We start from the raw sequence: 6,000 nt of genomic DNA on the forward strand, positions 1-6,000 counted from the left end.
AAAGGTTGTGGGTTCGAGTCCCACCAGAGTCGCAGGTTTTATGGTATGAGTAACAAACATATATATATATATATATATATATATATATATATATACTGTATATACTGTATATACACAACTCTTGATATGGCATCAACACAGACGCACTGATCTGAAATGTAAAACTGAAACCCTGATTGAAGCTCGTTACTGATAAAAATAATAAAGATTTGTTATCATCAGATCATGTTTAATCCAGCAGATAAATAAATAATACAGGAAATTTATTACAGGAATTACAGATGTGCGTCCAGGTCCATCAATTCCAGCTCACCTGCTGAAGCATGCTGCTAATCTGCCAGTCATGTGGGTGATTAGCATAGCCAGGGCTTGTTTAGCGGGGCGTCTCTTAGCGTGGTGACCTCCGCCCTCCTGCTCATAATTCCCCTCATTAGTGAGTGACTGGCTGCTGTGGAAGTGATGGGATTAGGAACGCGTGAGAGTAAGTGAACGTGAGATAATCCTTCCGGTAGGTTTACTGGGAGACGCCCGGTGCGGCTTCAGCGACCTGACTGACCTGTGGATGCCACGCCCGACTGTAGACCGTGTGCTGTGCTTACTGTTTTATTTCTGCATTTTATCCCTGTCAGTCAGCAACATCACCAAGCTACCAATGATGGAGCCTCGATCTGTCTGGTAGCCTCATATAGAAAATCTCAGTGAGGAAGATCAGGATCACTGAGCGAGCGGACGAGACGTCCAGAACAGATCAGAACCAGAACTACAGTCAGCTATAATACAATCGTCCAACTGACAACATCAGCTTTGGACTCACTAATGGTCAATTGGCTCTGTGGCGCAATGGATAGCGCGTTGGACTTCTAGGCTTAGATATGAGGTCATTCAAAGGTTGTGGGTTCGAGTCCCACCAGAGTCGAAGATTTTGCATTCAGCGTCTGTTATTAAACAATACAATTATTTTACATTCAAGCAAAACCTACATAAACCAAGTGGCTCTGTGGCGCAATGGATAGCGCGTTGGACTTCTAGGCTCTGATATGAGGCCATTCAAAGGTTGTGGGTTCGAGTCCCACCAGAGTTGAGGATTTTATAGTATGAGTAATACATATGTATATAATGCACAGTTCGTAGTTGAAGTAATGTCCACTGAGCGCGCTTAGTGCAAAATTCTATCTGGAACTCGTCGGTACTACTGAGGCTGGTCCTGCACATGGAGAGTCACACGCTGATCTCCACGTTCTTCTACTTCTGTACAGGTGCCTCGGGCTACTAACCAGGGTCCTTACCCAGCGTCCAAGACCCCGCCCACTTTTTAATCCGGTCTTTTCCCACACGGCAGACTAGTGGCTGATTATGGCGCCCAGCTGACCGGTAGCAGAGCTCAGATTCGAACTCGTGGCAGGATATATTTATTAATATTAATATATATTATTGTGTGCATTCCCTTGTGTGTTCCATGTTGGAAGCAGATTAAACAGCAGGAACCGTATGGCTCTCAGAACACACGCCGACGGTAACTGATCCACTGATCCACTGATCCGCCCTATAAATCTCCGGGGGATTTTACTCCGGTCCTCGCCGTACATCTGGAGAGAACGTGTGTAGGTAACGTATAAACCAGGTACATTAAACTGCAACCGTAACCGCATCACCGGGGTGGCGGGGCCGAGCGCGGCTGGTTCAGAAGGTGTGGAGGCCACAGCTGGAGCTTTATAGGTGCGACTGAGCTTAAACAAAACTCCTAAATATTTAACCGCCGCTCTGACGGCTGGACGAGGTGGCTGAGAGACTCTATAGCTTTACCAGACGCCGCCTGATGCTTTCCCGTGAGCCTGGCCTGGGTGTGGTCTTTTTTTAACAGGAACTACAAACAGAGGTGAATCACAGCTGGATGCATTCATATACTGGATGCAACAGTGGCTGTATGGCCGACCTGGGATTCGAACTCTCAACCTCTCAATTAAAAGTCCAAGGCTCCACCCACTAGGCTCCCACTGCTGTCCCCTAAATCAAATATAAAAATCTAAAATCTGTGGACTGAACCTTCGAAAGTGGTCCCGGATCCCTGAACCTCCGCTGGACCACGTTAGCGGAGCGGACTGAACCAATTACAGATCACATCTGCAGACAGATGTTGTTTTGGCAGCTTGGCGGTGATGTGCGGTCACGTCTGCGCTCAGGTCGAGCGGGTGAAGGGTGTGATTTAATCCTGGAGCCTGATCCACTACCACTGATGGTTTAGTTACTCATTTTATTGTGTGGATAAACATTTATTCATCTTTAAAATAAAAACAAGCAAACAAACAACCTCCTGAATAAACCGCAGAGGATCTGGGAACGACGTTTGAAGCTCACTGTAGGTGGAAAATGGGGTTTACTGTTACAAACTGTCCCCCTACAGCGGTAGTTTTCAGATTTAGTGCTTGGGACCCTGATGTAGAGTCGCCTTATGTGCCTGTAGGGTCCCGAAAAATACATAATACAGACAAAAAGTATCTGGACGCCCCTTCTAATGAAACATAAAAATAATGAATAAAGGAGTTGATATTCTGCAGGGCTCTGTGGCCTGTGAATGTGTAGGAGGGGGCGCGTGTTGGGCGATCATCGCCATAAGAGTAACTGGCTATGACTAAACTGGAAGAAAAAAGGAGAACAGCGCCGTCAGATCTGCATGACAACATTAGTCCAACGACTAATTACATTAGGACTTATGACTTACAATTATGACTGAACACGATTGGTGACTTGGTGGTAAAAGGTCTTGAACCAGCAGCCTTCTGAGTACTAGTCCAGCATCTTAACAACAGAGCTACCACCGCCCTTTAATAGACCAATGTAGCACTCCAATGACTAATTAAATCCACCCCAAGTGGTGCAAGGGTGGCACAGGGTCTCTCCTCGTTCTGCCGCTGCATCATCATCAGATTTGGAGGATCGGAAGGACAAGAAGCGGTTTAATGGGGCACGGATCTGCGCTGTGTGGCGGGAGCGCGGTCGCCTTTTGACCCCGTCACCCATACGGGGGCGTCTGAGATTTTCACGTGTGAAAACAAAAGCGAGAGGAACTGAGGTCAGAATGATTTGTTCTTCAGAGGCAGCAGCACGACGGGAAATGGGTCGAATTCCTCTCCGTTCGGGACGCCGTGCTCGCAGATCGGGGTTAGAAACGGGCGTGATGGGTTCAAAGCCCTTTCTGGACCCCTATGGTTGAACTTGAGCCGCCGCTGTGAGTTGTGATTATGGGTCAGCGACCTTCGGCCTCTTCGGATGCTGATGTACAGCGTGTTTTGCCCACACGGTGCAGACCAGCACCTTTCCCTGGGCGCGTGACTGACTGATGCTAGGCCGACCGCTGCCAGGATGAAGCGGTTAGTAAGAATAAAGGTATACTGGTCATTAGCTGGGCGCTGTATTTCTGCCATGATTAAAACCAGCTCGTACTGGGTGGTCGTTTTGATTCACAGACACGCCCCGCTCTCGCTCCCCGACCGTAATTATTAGCGTTTAAACCATTAGCATCGCTTTCTGTGCCCATTTCACGTCAATCAGGCCGAAGTCGTTATTAACTGGCCCGGGTCCAAACCACCTCCCGCTCCAGCGGAGCAGAAAAACGCGGCGCGGCGCTGAAGCGGCTTTTCAGTAAAAATCTGCGCTGGGTAATGATCAGCAGATGTGGTGCGTACGCCGGCGCGGTGACATATTTAACCTACAGTAGAAATAAAAACGCTCGGACGATCGTTAGCATGTGTGAGAGTTTGTGCTGGCTGACGCCGCGACGCTCCATCGGTTTATTTCTGGTTATTTCAGTGACCTGTTTGGTCAAACGTATGTGGGCGTCTGACGCTGAGCGCTTTACCTAAAGACACTGAGCATAAAGCATGCAGGGGCCCAACACTGATGGGGCTTGAACCAGGAATCTTCTGATCACTCGCCCCACGACCTTAAAACAGTCTCAAATCTGAACCTAAAACTCCAATCACGCTGCTTTTGTTCACGCAAATTTACTTAACAACATTTTAAACTCGTGTTCAGTGATTTTTTATGTCTGACGAGGTTTAAAGACACGTAATGACGTTTGGGTTGGGTTTAATAAATTTGCTCGAGCACTTTTCTGATAAAGAGGTTTGCAGAGGGTGAGAGAGATGGAACCCAGTGCAAGTCATCTGGGCTCAAAACCTACGACTCTGGTGGGACTCGAACCCACAACCTTTGAATGGCCTCATATCTGAGCCTAGAAGTCCAATGCGCTGTCCATTGCGCCACAGAGCCGCCTAACGTCCTGCTTGTGACTGCATTTTTTAAATGTGTTTAGTGATTTTAAATGTTTGTTGAGGTTTAAACTCTCAGACTGAAGGAAAATTAAACTTAATGAACTGATCAGTATTTTATAGATCAAAGCACATTTACTTTGTTCCAGAAATATTCGGACGTTACTCAGATAAACAGTTGTGTGTTATATATGTGTTTATTACTCATACCATAAAGTCCTCGACTCTGGTGGGACTCGAACCCACAACCTTTGAATGGCCTCATACCCGAGCCTAGAAGTCCAACGCGCTGTCCGTTGCGCCACAGAGCCGCTTAATGTCCACACAGATTTACTTAAAAAGGGTTTTTAAATGTGTTTTTGTTGCTTGTTAATGTTCGACGAGGTTTAAAATGAACTGATCAGTATTTAACTTTATAGATCAAAGCTCATTTACTTTGGACCAGAAATACTCGGACGTTACTCAGATGAAGAGGTTCACATGGTTTATTACTCACAGTATAAAGCAATTGACTCTGGTGGGACTCAAACCCACAACCTTTAAATGGCCACAAATTTGAGCCTAGAAGTCCAACGCGCTGTCCGTTGCACCACAGAGCTGTTTGATGTGAAGCTTGGGGCTGCTTTTGTTCACACAGATTTAATCCAAAAAATGTTTTGAATTGTTTCGTGATTTTTAATGTGTGACGATTAAAGTTTAATTAAACCTTTTTTTTACCTATCAAAACTCATTTGTACAAGAAATATTCGGACATTACTCGTATGAATAGTTGTGCATAATATATGTGTTTATTACTCGTAACATAAAAACCTCGACTCTGGTGGGACTCGAACCCACAACTTTTGAATGGCCTCACAGCTGAGTCTAGAAGTCCAACGCGCTGTCCATTGCGCCACAGAGCCGCTTAGTGCCCACTTTGTGGAAGTATTTACATTCACCTCACATTAACATTTACAGTACTGATGCTTTTGTTTATAAAGATTTACGACTGTCACTTATACAATGCAAGAAACCAAGGGTTCAACGTCAACTTGGCATAAGTGGTGCTTGAACTAGCATCCCACCGAACAATAATCCAGTATCTGATCTCTCAGGAACCCCACGCTGCTTCCATCTCTGTCATTCAGAACACTTAACCCTGCTAACCCACCACCATCGAGACCGGAGTGTGATCACTAAATCAGTCCTGAATATCATTCTGGAGACTGCGCCGAGCTCAGAGTTGTCGATTGGTGGTAGAAACACCCCCGGCGTCCTAACATCACCTCCTCATGTCCGTTAATCTGACATAAGTCCTGTAACAGGAACCATCTGCTGAAGATTAGCAACATGAGACATGCAGGAGCCTCCAGCCTCCCTCTGGACCCCCATCCATTCATACGTGTCTCGTATGTTGTCAGAATCGGGGTACTGTACTCGGAACCTCTTCCTCCCCGGGGTAGCCGTGATGTAAGCGTACACTTCAACGTCTGAGGCGTCCTTCAGGTCCAATTATGTGCTTTAGATACGTAAATAGCAGCCATTTACTGTACAGATCAAAACCTATTATCATTTTTCTTTTGAGTGCTCGGTATTGAGTCCTGCAGGGTCGAACCTTGTAACTCGACGTTCCATAAACTTGCGATGGGCTTGTGATTTTTCATCGTATTTTTATTTCATCGTATTTCAGTGTTTTTATATTATTTTTTTGATATTTTTGACAGTGTATAAGTACATGGGCCTTTAATATCTG

General features: G+C 45.9%; 5 non-coding genes across 5 annotated transcripts; 2 read left to right on the top strand and 3 right to left on the bottom strand.

The window, feature by feature from the left end:
* Positions 1-826: 826 nt before the first annotated feature.
* trnar-ucu (transfer RNA arginine (anticodon UCU)) lies at positions 827-916 on the top strand. The gene is given in 2 exon segments: positions 827-863; positions 881-916. It is a non-coding gene; the product is annotated as a tRNA-Arg (tRNA).
* Positions 917-991: 75 nt separating this feature from the next.
* On the top strand, positions 992-1,081 carry trnar-ucu (transfer RNA arginine (anticodon UCU)). The gene is given in 2 exon segments: positions 992-1,028; positions 1,046-1,081. It is a non-coding gene; the product is annotated as a tRNA-Arg (tRNA).
* A 3,098-nt stretch (positions 1,082-4,179) lies between these two features.
* Positions 4,180-4,269, bottom strand: trnar-ucu (transfer RNA arginine (anticodon UCU)). Its single transcript is given in 2 exon segments — positions 4,180-4,215; positions 4,233-4,269. It is a non-coding gene; the product is annotated as a tRNA-Arg (tRNA).
* A 220-nt stretch (positions 4,270-4,489) lies between these two features.
* trnar-ucu (transfer RNA arginine (anticodon UCU)) lies at positions 4,490-4,579 on the bottom strand. Its single transcript is given in 2 exon segments — positions 4,490-4,525; positions 4,543-4,579. It is a non-coding gene; the product is annotated as a tRNA-Arg (tRNA).
* Positions 4,580-5,080: 501 nt separating this feature from the next.
* On the bottom strand, positions 5,081-5,170 carry trnar-ucu (transfer RNA arginine (anticodon UCU)). Its single transcript is given in 2 exon segments — positions 5,081-5,116; positions 5,134-5,170. It is a non-coding gene; the product is annotated as a tRNA-Arg (tRNA).
* Between the last annotated feature and the right edge of the window lie 830 nt (positions 5,171-6,000).

The sequence above is a fragment of the Trichomycterus rosablanca genome, chromosome 19 (assembly GCF_030014385.1).
Source record: "Trichomycterus rosablanca isolate fTriRos1 chromosome 19, fTriRos1.hap1, whole genome shotgun sequence".
NCBI classification, from domain to species: Eukaryota; Metazoa; Chordata; class Actinopteri; order Siluriformes; family Trichomycteridae; genus Trichomycterus; species Trichomycterus rosablanca.